Genomic DNA, 15778 nt, shown 5'->3' on the forward strand with positions numbered 1-15778 from the left:
TAGTGGGTATGTTGGATGGCCTAAAATGCTAATAATGAGCAGATGTACCTAAAATTCAATTGGTTCACAATTCCAATTTTTCAGAAATATCTGATTCAAACTTGCAGAAAAAATATTGGATAGCTGACAGGAAACCCTCTAGTCCGAGCGACACTTCAGTCCAAACTGGTGGTCCTGGAAAATGGTAGGTTCTGTTCTGGCTTTCTAAACTTATGCAGCAGGGCCATGTGAGATCTTCACTGCTTAAGGCCATAAAACCCGAAGATCTTTTTCTTTGAAGTCCCAATAGTTGTGCTCAGAACCTCACTCATCTCAATTGTACTTTGAAGTCATGAACAGTATTGCCTTCTTTTAACGTTTTGAATACAGTTAAAAAGCAGCTCAGCTGCAGTTCCATGATGCTGAGTTTAAGTTGATTTCCCTGTGCAGTTCTTTAGCCTCACCTGCCCATGCTTCCCTTTGTTCCAACTATTTCAAACAGCAAAAATGGATGAGAAATGCTTCTGCACAGTATATAAACTGGGACCTGTGACCTGGAAAGCAAATGCATTGACCACTACCCTAGAAAAATCAAGAGTGTTCAACATCTATATCAATCAATAATTATACCCCCAAAAGGTCTGGTTGTTAACAGGATTTATGACAAAATGATGCCGCGATTAGACAAGGAGCTTGGCGTCTCAGTCTCAGGACCTAAAGGGCAAACTGCAAAAAGAGAACCACTTCATACACACAACAATTGCCCCACTAGTGTGCTATCAAGAGGGATGTTTCTGCCCAGTTTCGAACTGAGGACCTTTCGCGTGTTAGGCGAATGTGATGACCACTACACTACAGAAACCACTGTTAAAAGGTTCTTTGGGCTCACTCTCCAGCTTTTGCTCATTTTTGGCACTTGAAAATCATAGCTTTAAATCTGGCTAAGGAGTCTGACTTCTCAATCATTAGGATGGAAATTCTCACAACCCCACCAAAGTTCTCTTGTTTCTTACCATTTGAGGAACAGACTGTTGCTAACTAGGCATATTATGAAGAGTTTTACTTTATCTCTGTAGTTCCCTCATTGGCATATAGAGCATAACCTATTGCGCAAATTCTGTATGCTTGACATTGCCTTGCAAGGATTTTTTCTTTGCCATAGAATTGATGAAATTAACTTTTGAAATTCAGCTAATTAGCATAACCTCTGTTGGGAAACAAAATGAGAACACACTCACCAAAGTTTATGCTTCCTGTAGTAATGTTTAAGAAACTGGCTTGAATTGTCTTCACCCCATTAGGACGCAAAATTCAAACCCAGCAACCAATGTTTACTTGTTTCATTGCCTTTGAGAGACAGAATGTTACTCTCTAGGAATAATATGAAGAACTTTACCTGATCACTGGAAGCTGTTTCACTGGCATGGAAAGCAATCCCTAGTGCACAGATTCTGCATCATAAACATTGCTTTGCATGGATTTTAATTGTCAGGAGACTAGAAGGAATTTACTTTTAAGAATTAGCTAAGTAGCATAACTTATCTCTGTTAGTAGATCAAATACAGATGCACTCGTGGTGTTTCTGTTTTGTTTACTTTTGTTTGAAATACATGGATTAGCACACCCATCATGCTACAATGAGTTTTACATCATGCCTGTGACAATTGAAATCAGCCTTAAGCACAGCTCCTAAAGCACAGTCCTTGCATCACCGGAGCAAAAGTGTGCTGCATATATTGACTTTCTCAGTTTGCAAATAGAGCCCCAACAGAGAAACTACTCTTTATGTCCATACTAAGATGATAGTAATCTTCTGATCTTGAAATTTTAATTTTGCACAATGTGGAACCAAGTTGCAGAAGAAGACGTTGGGGATTTCACATGAGTTATAGTGCCAGAGTTTGGAGTACAGGAATTGGAGAACTCAATCGGAGTAAGTAGGGAGTTCAAAAAATCTTTTCACTCTGCTGCAAGAAGGCCATTCGATTCCCTGATGCCTACTTCAAATACAAGAGTCAGAAACCCAAGAACCAACTACTGTTTCTGCTCAGCTTCAATTCAAGGACCTTTTACGTATAATGCAAATGTGATGACCACTTCACTACAGAAATCATGCAAAGACAGCTTGATGCAGTATGGTATCAATGCACTTTCAGAACAATCTTTTCACCAACTCATACCCAAAACTGATAATGAGTGCAAGTTATTGAGTAAAAGAATGAATATCATTTATGCCAAAACCTTTCATATTAGCAAGTTCACAAATAGCTGCCATTTTACGCAGATTTAGTGGGTATGTTGGATGGCCTAAAATGCTAATAATGAGCAGATGTACCTAAAATTCAATTGGTTCACAATTCCAATTTTTCAGAAATATCTGATTCAAACTTGCAGAAAAAATATTGGATAGCTGACAGGAAACCCTCTAGTCCGAGCGACACTTCAGTCCAAACTGGTGGTCCTGGAAAATGGTAGGTTCTGTTCTGGCTTTCTAAACTTATGCAGCAGGGCCATGTGAGATCTTCACTGCTTAAGGCCATAAAACCCGAAGATCTTTTTCTTTGAAGTCCCAATAGTTGTGCTCAGAACCTCACTCATCTCAATTGTACTTTGAAGTCATGAACAGTATTGCCTTCTTTTAACGTTTTGAATACAGTTAAAAAGCAGCTCAGCTGCAGTTCCATGATGCTGAGTTTAAGTTGATTTCCCTGTGCAGTTCTTTAGCCTCACCTGCCCATGCTTCCCTTTGTTCCAACTATTTCAAACAGCAAAAATGGATGAGAAATGCTTCTGCACAGTATATAAACTGGGACCTGTGACCTGGAAAGCAAATGCATTGACCACTACTCTAGAAAAATCAAGAGTGTTCAACATCTATATCAATCAATAATTATACCCCCAAAAGGTCTGGTTGTTAACAGGATTTATGACAAAATGATGCCGCGATTAGACAAGGAGCTTGGCGTCTCAGTCTCAGGACCTAAAGGGCAAACTGCAAAAAGAGAACCACTTCATACACACAACAATTGCCCCACTAGTGTGCTATCAAGAGGGATGTTTCTGCCCAGTTTCGAACTGAGGACCTTTCGCGTGTTAGGCGAATGTGATGACCACTACACTACAGAAACCACTGTTAAAAGGTTCTTTGGGCTCACTCTCCAGCTTTTGCTCATTTTTGGCACTTGAAAATCATAGCTTTAAATCTGGCTAAGGAGTCTGACTTCTCAATCATTAGGATGGAAATTCTCACAACCCCACCAAAGTTCTCTTGTTTCTTACCATTTGAGGAACAGACTGTTGCTAACTAGGCATATTATGAAGAGTTTTACTTTATCTCTGTAGTTCCCTCATTGGCATATAGAGCATAACCTATTGCGCAAATTCTGTATGCTTGACATTGCCTTGCAAGGATTTTTTCTTTGCCATAGAATTGATGAAATTAACTTTTGAAATTCAGCTAATTAGCATAACCTCTGTTGGGAAACAAAATGAGAACACACTCACCAAAGTTTATGCTTCCTGTAGTAATGTTTAAGAAACTGGCTTGAATTGTCTTCACCCCATTAGGACGCAAAATTCAAACCCAGCAACCAATGTTTACTTGTTTCATTGCCTTTGAGAGACAGAATGTTACTCTCTAGGAATAATATGAAGAACTTTACCTGATCACTGGAAGCTGTTTCACTGGCATGGAAAGCAATCCCTAGTGCACAGATTCTGCATCATAAACATTGCTTTGCATGGATTTTAATTGTCAGGAGACTAGAAGGAATTTACTTTTAAGAATTAGCTAAGTAGCATAACTTATCTCTGTTAGTAGATCAAATACAGATGCACTCGTGGTGTTTCTGTTTTGTTTACTTTTGTTTGAAATACATGGATTAGCACACCCATCATGCTACAATGAGTTTTACATCATGCCTGTGACAATTGAAATCAGCCTTAAGCACAGCTCCTAAAGCACAGTCCTTGCATCACCGGAGCAAAAGTGTGCTGCATATATTGACTTTCTCAGTTTGCAAATAGAGCCCCAACAGAGAAACTACTCTTTATGTCCATACTAAGATGATAGTAATCTTCTGATCTTGAAATTTTAATTTTGCACAATGTGGAACCAAGTTGCAGAAGAAGACGTTGGGGATTTCACATGAGTTATAGTGCCAGATTTTGGAGTACAGGAATTGGAGAACTCAATCGGAGTAAGTAGGGAGTTCAAAAAATCTTTTCACTCTGCTGCAAGAAGGCCATTCGATTCCCTGATGTCTACTTCAAATACAAGAGTCAGAAACCCAAGAACCAACTACTGTTTCTGCTCAGCTTCAATTCAAGGACCTTTTACGTATAATGCAAAGGTGATGACCACTTCACTACAGAAATCATGCAAAGACAGCTTGATGCAGTATGGTATCAATGCACTTTCAGAACAATCTTTTCACCAACTCATACCCAAAACTGATAATGAGTGCAAGTTATTGAGTAAAAGAATGAATATCATTTATGCCAAAACCTTTCATATTAGCAAGTTCACAAATAGCTGCCATTTTACGCAAATTTAGTGGGTATGTTGGATGGCCTAAAATGCTAATAATGAGCAGATGTACCTAAAATTCAATTGGTTCACAATTCCAATTTTTCAGAAATATCTGATTCAAACTTGCAGAAAAAATATTGGATAGCTGACAGGAAACCCTCTAGTCCGAGCGACACTTCAGTCCAAACTGGTGGTCCTGGAAAATGGTAGGTTCTGTTCTGGCTTTCTAAACTTATGCAGCAGGGCCATGTGAGATCTTCACTGCTTAAGGCCATAAAACCCGAAGATCTTTTTCTTTGAAGTCCCAATAGTTGTGCTCAGAACCTCACTCATCTCAATTGTACTTTGAAGTCATGAACAGTATTGCCTTCTTTTAACGTTTTGAATACAGTTAAAAAGCAGCTCAGCTGCAGTTCCATGATGCTGAGTTTAAGTTGATTTCCCTGTGCAGTTCTTTAGCCTCACCTGCCCATGCTTCCCTTTGTTCCAACTATTTCAAACAGCAAAAATGGATGAGAAATGCTTCTGCACAGTATATAAACTGGGACCTGTGACCTGGAAAGCAAATGCATTGACCACTACTCTAGAAAAATCAAGAGTGTTCAACATCTATATCAATCAATAATTATACCCCCAAAAGGTCTGGTTGTTAACAGGATTTATGACAAAATGATGCCGCGATTAGACAAGGAGCTTGGCGTCTCAGTCTCAGGACCTAAAGGGCAAACTGCAAAAAGAGAACCACTTCATACACACAACAATTGCCCCACTAGTGTGCTATCAAGAGGGATGTTTCTGCCCAGTTTCGAACTGAGGACCTTTCGCGTGTTAGGCGAATGTGATGACCACTACACTACAGAAACCACTCTTAAAAGGTTCTTTGGGCTCACTCTCCAGCTTTTGCTCATTTTTGGCACTTGAAAATCATAGCTTTAAATCTGGCTAAGGAGTCTGACTTCTCAATCATTAGGATGGAAATTCTCACAACCCCACCAAAGTTCTCTTGTTTCTTACCATTTGAGGAACAGACTGTTGCTAACTAGGCATATTATGAAGAGTTTTACTTTATCTCTGTAGTTCCCTCATTGGCATATAGAGCATAACCTATTGCGCAAATTCTGTATGCTTGACATTGCCTTGCAAGGATTTTTTCTTTGCCATAGAATTGATGAAATTAACTTTTGAAATTCAGCTAATTAGCATAACCTCTGTTGGGAAACAAAATGAGAACACACTCACCAAAGTTTATGCTTCCTGTAGTAATGTTTAAGAAACTGGCTTGAATTGTCTTCACCCCATTAGGACGCAAAATTCAAACCCAGCAACCAATGTTTACTTGTTTCATTGCCTTTGAGAGACAGAATGTTACTCTCTAGGAATAATATGAAGAACTTTACCTGATCACTGGAAGCTGTTTCACTGGCATGGAAAGCAATCCCTAGTGCACAGATTCTGCATCATAAACATTGCTTTGCATGGATTTTAATTGTCAGGAGACTAGAAGGAATTTACTTTTAAGAATTAGCTAAGTAGCATAACTTATCTCTGTTAGTAGATCAAATACAGATGCACTCGTGGTGTTTCTGTTTTGTTTACTTTTGTTTGAAATACATGGATTAGCACACCCATCATGCTACAATGAGTTTTACATCATGCCTGTGACAATTGAAATCAGCCTTAAGCACAGCTCCTAAAGCACAGTCCTTGCATCACCGGAGCAAAAGTGTGCTGCATATATTGACTTTCTCAGTTTGCAAATAGAGCCCCAACAGAGAAACTACTCTTTATGTCCATACTAAGATGATAGTAATCTTCTGATCTTGAAATTTTAATTTTGCACAATGTGGAACCAAGTTGCAGAAGAAGACGTTGGGGATTTCACATGAGTTATAGTGCCAGATTTTGGAGTACAGGAATTGGAGAACTCAATCGGAGTAAGTAGGGAGTTCAAAAAATCTTTTCACTCTGCTGCAAGAAGGCCATTCGATTCCCTGATGTCTACTTCAAATACAAGAGTCAGAAACCCAAGAACCAACTACTGTTTCTGCTCAGCTTCAATTCAAGGACCTTTTACGTATAATGCAAAGGTGATGACCACTTCACTACAGAAATCATGCAAAGACAGCTTGATGCAGTATGGTATCAATGCACTTTCAGAACAATCTTTTCACCAACTCATACCCAAAACTGATAATGAGTGCAAGTTATTGAGTAAAAGAATGAATATCATTTATGCCAAAACCTTTCATATTAGCAAGTTCACAAATAGCTGCCATTTTACGCAAATTTAGTGGGTATGTTGGATGGCCTAAAATGCTAATAATGAGCAGATGTACCTAAAATTCAATTGGTTCACAATTCCAATTTTTCAGAAATATCTGATTCAAACTTGCAGAAAAAATATTGGATAGCTGACAGGAAACCCTCTAGTCCGAGCGACACTTCAGTCCAAACTGGTGGTCCTGGAAAATGGTAGGTTCTGTTCTGGCTTTCTAAACTTATGCAGCAGGGCCATGTGAGATCTTCACTGCTTAAGGCCATAAAACCCGAAGATCGTTTTCTTTGAAGTCCCAATAGTTGTGCTCAGAACCTCACTCATCTCAATTGTACTTTGAAGTCATGAACAGTATTGCCTTCTTTTAACGTTTTGAATACAGTTAAAAAGCAGCTCAGCTGCAGTTCCATGATGCTGAGTTTAAGTTGATTTCCCTGTGCAGTTCTTTAGCCTCACCTGCCCATGCTTCCCTTTGTTCCAACTATTTCAAACAGCAAAAATGGATGAGAAATGCTTCTGCACAGTATATAAACTGGGACCTGTGACCTGGAAAGCAAATGCATTGACCACTACTCTAGAAAAATCAAGAGTGTTCAACATCTATATCAATCAATAATTATACCCCCAAAAGGTCTGGTTGTTAACAGGATTTATGACAAAATGATGCCGCGATTAGACAAGGAGCTTGGCGTCTCAGTCTCAGGACCTAAAGGGCAAACTGCAAAAAGAGAACCACTTCATACACACAACAATTGCCCCACTAGTGTGCTATCAAGAGGGATGTTTCTGCCCAGTTTCGAACTGAGGACCTTTCGCGTGTTAGGCGAATGTGATGACCACTACACTACAGAAACCACTGTTAAAAGGTTCTTTGGGCTCACTCTCCAGCTTTTGCTCATTTTTGGCACTTGAAAATCATAGCTTTAAATCTGGCTAAGGAGTCTGACTTCTCAATCATTAGGATGGAAATTCTCACAACCCCACCAAAGTTCTCTTGTTTCTTACCATTTGAGGAACAGACTGTTGCTAACTAGGCATATTATGAAGAGTTTTACTTTATCTCTGTAGTTCCCTCATTGGCATATAGAGCATAACCTATTGCGCAAATTCTGTATGCTTGACATTGCCTTGCAAGGATTTTTTCTTTGCCATAGAATTGATGAAATTAACTTTTGAAATTCAGCTAATTAGCATAACCTCTGTTGGGAAACAAAATGAGAACACACTCACCAAAGTTTATGCTTCCTGTAGTAATGTTTAAGAAACTGGCTTGAATTGTCTTCACCCCATTAGGACGCAAAATTCAAACCCAGCAACCAATGTTTACTTGTTTCATTGCCTTTGAGAGACAGAATGTTACTCTCTAGGAATAATATGAAGAACTTTACCTGATCACTGGAAGCTGTTTCACTGGCATGGAAAGCAATCCCTAGTGCACAGATTCTGCATCATAAACATTGCTTTGCATGGATTTTAATTGTCAGGAGACTAGAAGGAATTTACTTTTAAGAATTAGCTAAGTAGCATAACTTATCTCTGTTAGTAGATCAAATACAGATGCACTCGTGGTGTTTCTGTTTTGTTTACTTTTGTTTGAAATACATGGATTAGCACACCCATCATGCTACAATGAGTTTTACATCATGCCTGTGACAATTGAAATCAGCCTTAAGCACAGCTCCTAAAGCACAGTCCTTGCATCACCGGAGCAAAAGTGTGCTGCATATATTGACTTTCTCAGTTTGCAAATAGAGCCCCAACAGAGAAACTACTCTTTATGTCCATACTAAGATGATAGTAATCTTCTGATCTTGAAATTTTAATTTTGCACAATGTGGAACCAAGTTGCAGAAGAAGACGTTGGGGATTTCACATGAGTTATAGTGCCAGAGTTTGGAGTACAGGAATTGGAGAACTCAATCGGAGTAAGTAGGGAGTTCAAAAAATCTTTTCACTCTGCTGCAAGAAGGCCATTCGATTCCCTGATGTCTACTTCAAATACAAGAGTCAGAAACCCAAGAACCAACTACTGTTTCTGCTCAGCTTCAATTCAAGGACCTTTTACGTATAATGCAAAGGTGATGACCACTTCACTACAGAAATCATGCAAAGACAGCTTGATGCAGTATGGTATCAATGCACTTTCAGAACAATCTTTTCACCAACTCATACCCAAAACTGATAATGAGTGCAAGTTATTGAGTAAAAGAATGAATATCATTTATGCCAAAACCTTTCATATTAGCAAGTTCACAAATAGCTGCCATTTTACGCAAATTTAGTGGGTATGTTGGATGGCCTAAAATGCTAATAATGAGCAGATGTACCTAAAATTCAAATGGTTCACAATTCCAATTTTTCAGAAATATCTGATTCAAACTTGCAGAAAAAATATTGGATAGCTGACAGGAAACCCTCTAGTCCGAGCGACACTTCAGTCCAAACTGGTGGTCCTGGAAAATGGTAGGTTCTGTTCTGGCTTTCTAAACTTATGCAGCAGGGCCATGTGAGATCTTCACTGCTTAAGGCCATAAAACCCGAAGATCTTTTTCTTTGAAGTCCCAATAGTTGTGCTCAGAACCTCACTCATCTCAATTGTACTTTGAAGTCATGAACAGTATTGCCTTCTTTTAACGTTTTGAATACAGTTAAAAAGCAGCTCAGCTGCAGTTCCATGATGCTGAGTTTAAGTTGATTTCCCTGTGCAGTTCTTTAGCCTCACCTGCCCATGCTTCCCTTTGTTCCAACTATTTCAAACAGCAAAAATGGATGAGAAATGCTTCTGCACAGTATATAAACTGGGACCTGTGACCTGGAAAGCAAATGCATTGACCACTACTCTAGAAAAATCAAGAGTGTTCAACATCTATATCAATCAATAATTATACCCCCAAAAGGTCTGGTTGTTAACAGGATTTATGACAAAATGATGCCGCGATTAGACAAGGAGCTTGGCGTCTCAGTCTCAGGACCTAAAGGGCAAACTGCAAAAAGAGAACCACTTCATACACACAACAATTGCCCCACTAGTGTGCTATCAAGAGGGATGTTTCTGCCCAGTTTCGAACTGAGGACCTTTCGCGTGTTAGGCGAATGTGATGACCACTACACTACAGAAACCACTGGTAAAAGGTTCTTTGGGCTCACTCTCCAGCTTTTGCTCATTTTTGGCACTTGAAAATCATAGCTTTAAATCTGGCTAAGGAGTCTGACTTCTCAATCATTAGGATGGAAATTCTCACAACCCCACCAAAGTTCTCTTGTTTCTTACCATTTGAGGAACAGACTGTTGCTAACTAGGCATATTATGAAGAGTTTTACTTTATCTCTGTAGTTCCCTCATTGGCATATAGAGCATAACCTATTGCGCAAATTCTGTATGCTTGACATTGCCTTGCAAGGATTTTTTCTTTGCCATAGAATTGATGAAATTAACTTTTGAAATTCAGCTAATTAGCATAACCTCTGTTGGGAAACAAAATGAGAACACACTCACCAAAGTTTATGCTTCCTGTAGTAATGTTTAAGAAACTGGCTTGAATTGTCTTCACCCCATTAGGACGCAAAATTCAAACCCAGCAACCAATGTTTACTTGTTTCATTGCCTTTGAGAGACAGAATGTTACTCTCTAGGAATAATATGAAGAACTTTACCTGATCACTGGAAGCTGTTTCACTGGCATGGAAAGCAATCCCTAGTGCACAGATTCTGCATCATAAACATTGCTTTGCATGGATTTTAATTGTCAGGAGACTAGAAGGAATTTACTTTTAAGAATTAGCTAAGTAGCATAACTTATCTCTGTTAGTAGATCAAATACAGATGCACTCGTGGTGTTTCTGTTTTGTTTACTTTTGTTTGAAATACATGGATTAGCACACCCATCATGCTACAATGAGTTTTACATCATGCCTGTGACAATTGAAATCAGCCTTAAGCACAGCTCCTAAAGCACAGTCCTTGCATCACCGGAGCAAAAGTGTGCTGCATATATTGACTTTCTCAGTTTGCAAATAGAGCCCCAACAGAGAAACTACTCTTTATGTCCATACTAAGATGATAGTAATCTTCTGATCTTGAAATTTTAATTTTGCACAATGTGGAACCAAGTTGCAGAAGAAGACGTTGGGGATTTCACATGAGTTATAGTGCCAGAGTTTGGAGTACAGGAATTGGAGAACTCAATCGGAGTAAGTAGGGAGTTCAAAAAATCTTTTCACTCTGCTGCAAGAAGGCCATTCGATTCCCTGATGTCTACTTCAAATACAAGAGTCAGAAACCCAAGAACCAACTACTGTTTCTGCTCAGCTTCAATTCAAGGACCTTTTACGTATAATGCAAAGGTGATGACCACTTCACTACAGAAATCATGCAAAGACAGCTTGATGCAGTATGGTATCAATGCACTTTCAGAACAATCTTTTCACCAACTCATACCCAAAACTGATAATGAGTGCAAGTTATTGAGTAAAAGAATGAATATCATTTATGCCAAAACCTTTCATATTAGCAAGTTCACAAATAGCTGCCATTTTACGCAAATTTAGTGGGTATGTTGGATGGCCTAAAATGCTAATAATGAGCAGATGTACCTAAAATTCAATTGGTTCACAATTCCAATTTTTCAGAAATATCTGATTCAAACTTGCAGAAAAAATATTGGATAGCTGACAGGAAACCCTCTAGTCCGAGCGACACTTCAGTCCAAACTGGTGGTCCTGGAAAATGGTAGGTTCTGTTCTGGCTTTCTAAACTTATGCAGCAGGGCCATGTGAGATCTTCACTGCTTAAGGCCATAAAACCCGAAGATCTTTTTCTTTGCAGTCCCAATAGTTGTGCTCAGAACCTCACTCATCTCAATTGTACTTTGAAGTCATGAACAGTATTGCCTTCTTTTAACGTTTTGAATACAGTTAAAAAGCAGCTCAGCTGCAGTTCCATGATGCTGAGTTTAAGTTGATTTCCCTGTGCAGTTCTTTAGCCTCACCTGCCCATGCTTCCCTTTGTTCCAACTATTTCAAACAGCAAAAATGGATGAGAAATGCTTCTGCACAGTATATAAACTGGGACCTGTGACCTGGAAAGCAAATGCATTGACCACTACTCTAGAAAAATCAAGAGTGTTCAACATCTATATCAATCAATAATTATACCCCCAAAAGGTCTGGTTGTTAACAGGATTTATGACAAAATGATGCTGCGATTAGACAAGGAGCTTGGCGTCTCAGTCTCAGGACCTAAAGGGCAAACTGCAAAAAGAGAACCACTTCATACACACAACAATTGCCCCACTAGTGTGCTATCAAGAGAGATGTTTCTGCCCAGTTTCGAACTGAGGACCTTTCGCGTGTTAGGCGAATGTGATGACCACTACACTACAGAAACCACTGTTAAAAGGTTCTTTGGGCTCACTCTCCAGCTTTTGCTCATTTTTGGCACTTGAAAATCATAGCTTTAAATCTGGCTAAGGAGTCTGACTTCTCAATCATTAGGATGGAAATTCTCACAACCCCACCAAAGTTCTCTTGTTTCTTACCATTTGAGGAACAGACTGTTGCTAACTAGGCATATTATGAAGAGTTTTACTTTATCTCTGTAGTTCCCTCATTGGCATATAGAGCATAACCTATTGCGCAAATTCTGTATGCTTGACATTGCCTTGCAAGGATTTTTTCTTTGCCATAGAATTGATGAAATTAACTTTTGAAATTCAGCTAATTAGCATAACCTCTGTTGGGAAACAAAATGAGAACACACTCACCAAAGTTTATGCTTCCTGTAGTAATGTTTAAGAAACTGGCTTGAATTGTCTTCACCCCATTAGGACGCAAAATTCAAACCCAGCAACCAATGTTTACTTGTTTCATTGCCTTTGAGAGACAGAATGTTACTCTCTAGGAATAATATGAAGAACTTTACCTGATCACTGGAAGCTGTTTCATTGGCATGGAAAGCAATCCCTAGTGCACAGATTCTGCATCATAAACATTGCTTTGCATGGATTTTAATTGTCAGGAGACTAGAAGGAATTTACTTTTAAGAATTAGCTAAGTAGCATAACTTATCTCTGTTAGTAGATCAAATACAGATGCACTCGTGGTGTTTCTGTTTTGTTTACTTTTGTTTGAAATACATGGATTAGCACACCCATCATGCTACAATGAGTTTTACATCATCCCTGTGACAATTGAAATCAGCCTTAAACACAGCTCCTAAAGCACAGTCCTTGCATCACCGGAGGACAAGCCTGCTGCATATATTGACTTTCTCGGTTTGCAAATAGAGCCCCAACAGAGAAACTACTCTTTATGTCCATACTAAGATGATAGTAATCTTCTGATCTTGAAATTTTAATTTTGCACAATGTGGAACCAAGTTGCAGAAGAAGACGTTGGGGATTTCACATGAGTTATAGTGCCAGATTTTGGAGTACAGGAATTGGAGAACTCAATCGGAGTAAGTAGGGAGTTCAAAAAATCTTTTCACTCTGCTGCAAGAAGGCCATTCGATTCCCTGATGTCTACTTCAAATACAAGAGTCAGAAACCCAAGAACCAACTACTGTTTCTGCTCAGCTTCAATTCAAGGACCTTTTACGTATAATGCAAAGGTGATGACCACTTCACTACAGAAATCATGCAAAGACTCCTTGATGCAGTATGGTATCAATGCACTTTCAGAACAATCTTTTCACCAACTCATACCCAAAACTGATAATGAGTGCAAGTTATTGAGTAAAAGAATGAATATAATTTATGCCAAAACCTTTCATATTTGCAAGTTCACAAATAGCTGCCATTTTACGCAAATTTAGTGGGTATGTTGGATGGCCTAAAATGCTAATAATGAGCAGATGTACCTAAAATTCAAATGGTTCACAAGTCCAATTTTTCAGAAATATCTGATTCAAACTTGCAGAAAAAATATTGGATAGCTGACAGGAAACCCTCTAGTCCGAGCGACACTTCAGTCCAAACTGGTGGTCCTGGAAAATGGTAGGTTCTGTTCTGGCTTTCTAAACTTATGCAGCAGGGCCATGTGAGATCTTCACTGCTTAAGGCCACAAAACCCGAAGATCTTTTTCTTTGCAGTCCCAATAGTTGTGCTCAGAACCTCACTCATCTCAATTGTACTTTGAAGTCATGAACAGTATTGCCTTCTTTTAATGTTTTGAATACAGTTAAAAAGCAGCTCAGCTGCAGTTCCATGATGCTGAGTTTAAGTTGATTTCCCTGTGCAGTTCTTTAGCCTCACCTGCCCATGCTTCCCTTTGTTCCAACTATTTCAAACAGCAAAAATGGATGAGAAATGCTTCTGCACAGTATATAAACTGGGACCTGTGACCTGGAAAGCAAATGCATTGACCACTACTCTAGAAAAATCAAGAGTGTTCAACATCTATATCAATCAATAATTATACCCCCAAAAGGTCTGGTTGTTAACAGGATTTATGACAAAATGATGCTGCGATTAGACAAGGAGCTTGGCGTCTCAGTCTCAGGACCTAAAGGGCAAACTGCAAAAAGAGAACCACTTCATACACACAACAATTGCCCCACTAGTGTGCTATCAAGAGGGATGTTTCTGCCCAGTTTCAAACTGAGGACCTTTCGTGTGTTTGGCGAATGTGATGACCACTACACTACAGAAACCACTGTTAAAACGTTCTTTGGGCTCACTCTCCAGCTTTTGCTCATTTTTGGCACTTGAAAATCATAGCTTTAAATCTGGCTAAGGAGTCTGACTTCTCAATCATTAGGATGGAAATTCTCACAACCCCACCAAAGTTCTCTTGTTTCTTACCATTTGAGGAACAGACTGTTGCTAACTAGGCATATTATGAAGAGTTTTACTTTATCTCTGTAGTTCCCTCATTGGCATATAGAGCATAACCTATTGCGCAAATTCTGTATGCTTGACATTGCCTTGCAAGGATTTTTTCTTTGCCATAGAATTGATGAAATTAACTTTTGAAATGCAGCTAATTAGCATAACCTCTCTTGGGAAACAAAATGAGAACACACTCACCAAAGTTTATGCTTCCTGTAGTAATGTTTAAGAAACTGGCTTGAATTGTCTTCACCCCATTAGGAGACAAAATTCAAACCCAGCAAGCAATGTTCACTTGTTTCATTGCCTTTGAGAGACAGAATGTTACTCTCTAGGAATAATATGAAGAACTTTACCTGATCACTGGAAACTGTTTCACTGGCATGGAAAGCAATCCCTAGTGCACAGATTCTGCATCATAAACATTGCTTTGCATGGATTTTAATTGGCAGGAGACTAGAAGGAATTTACTTTTAAGAATTAGCTAAGTAGCATAACTTATCTCTGTTAGTAGATCAAATACAGATGCACTCGTGGTGTTTCTGTTTTGTTTACTTTTGTTTGAAATACATGGATTAGCACACCCATCATGCTACAATGAGTTTTACATCATGCCTGTGACAATTGAAATCAGCCTTAAGCACAGCTCCTAAAGCACAGTCCTTGCATCACCGGAGCAAAAGTGTGCTGTATATATTGACTTTCTCAGTTTGCAAATAGAGCCCCAACAGAGAAACTACTGTTTATGTCCATACTAAGATGATAGTAATCTTCTGATCTTGAAATTTTAATTTTGCACAATGTGGAACCAAGTTGCAGAAGAAGACGTTGGGGATTTCACATGAGTTATAGTGCCAGATTTTGGAGTACAGGAATTGGAGAACTCAATCGGAGTAAGTAGGGAGTTCAAAAAATCTTTTCACTCTGCTGCAAGAAGGCCATTCGATTCCCTGATGTCTACTTCAAATACAAGAGTCAGAAACCCAAGAACCAACTACTGTTTCTGCTCAGCTTCAATTCAAGGACCTTTTACGTATAATGCAAAGGTGATGACCACTTCACTACAGAAATCATGCAAAGACTCCTTGATGCAGTATGGTATCAATGCACTTTCAGAACAATCTTTTCACCAACTCATACCCAAAACTGATAATGAGTGCAAG

The 15778-nt window shown here is 39.0% G+C and overlaps 1 protein-coding gene and 6 non-coding genes across 7 annotated transcripts in view; all 7 read right to left on the reverse strand.

Moving 5' to 3' along the window:
• The window catches only part of LOC145659971 (alpha-1-antitrypsin homolog), a 268558-nt gene that overhangs the window by 208931 nt on the left and 43849 nt on the right, over positions 1-15778 (reverse strand). The gene's annotated exons all lie outside the window — the stretch shown is intronic.
• trnav-aac (transfer RNA valine (anticodon AAC)) lies at positions 769-841 on the reverse strand. The gene has a single exon. It is a non-coding gene; the product is annotated as a tRNA-Val (tRNA).
• trnav-aac (transfer RNA valine (anticodon AAC)) lies at positions 3035-3107 on the reverse strand. The gene has a single exon. It is a non-coding gene; the product is annotated as a tRNA-Val (tRNA).
• trnav-aac (transfer RNA valine (anticodon AAC)) lies at positions 5301-5373 on the reverse strand. Its single transcript has one exon. It is a non-coding gene; the product is annotated as a tRNA-Val (tRNA).
• Positions 7567-7639, reverse strand: trnav-aac (transfer RNA valine (anticodon AAC)). The gene has a single exon. It is a non-coding gene; the product is annotated as a tRNA-Val (tRNA).
• trnav-aac (transfer RNA valine (anticodon AAC)) lies at positions 9833-9905 on the reverse strand. Its single transcript has one exon. It is a non-coding gene; the product is annotated as a tRNA-Val (tRNA).
• trnav-aac (transfer RNA valine (anticodon AAC)) lies at positions 12099-12171 on the reverse strand. Its single transcript has one exon. It is a non-coding gene; the product is annotated as a tRNA-Val (tRNA).

Source organism: Electrophorus electricus, chromosome 2, assembly GCF_041902795.1.
Source record: "Electrophorus electricus isolate QZ-2024a chromosome 2, ASM4190279v1, whole genome shotgun sequence".
Taxonomy (NCBI): Eukaryota; Metazoa; Chordata; class Actinopteri; order Gymnotiformes; family Gymnotidae; genus Electrophorus; species Electrophorus electricus.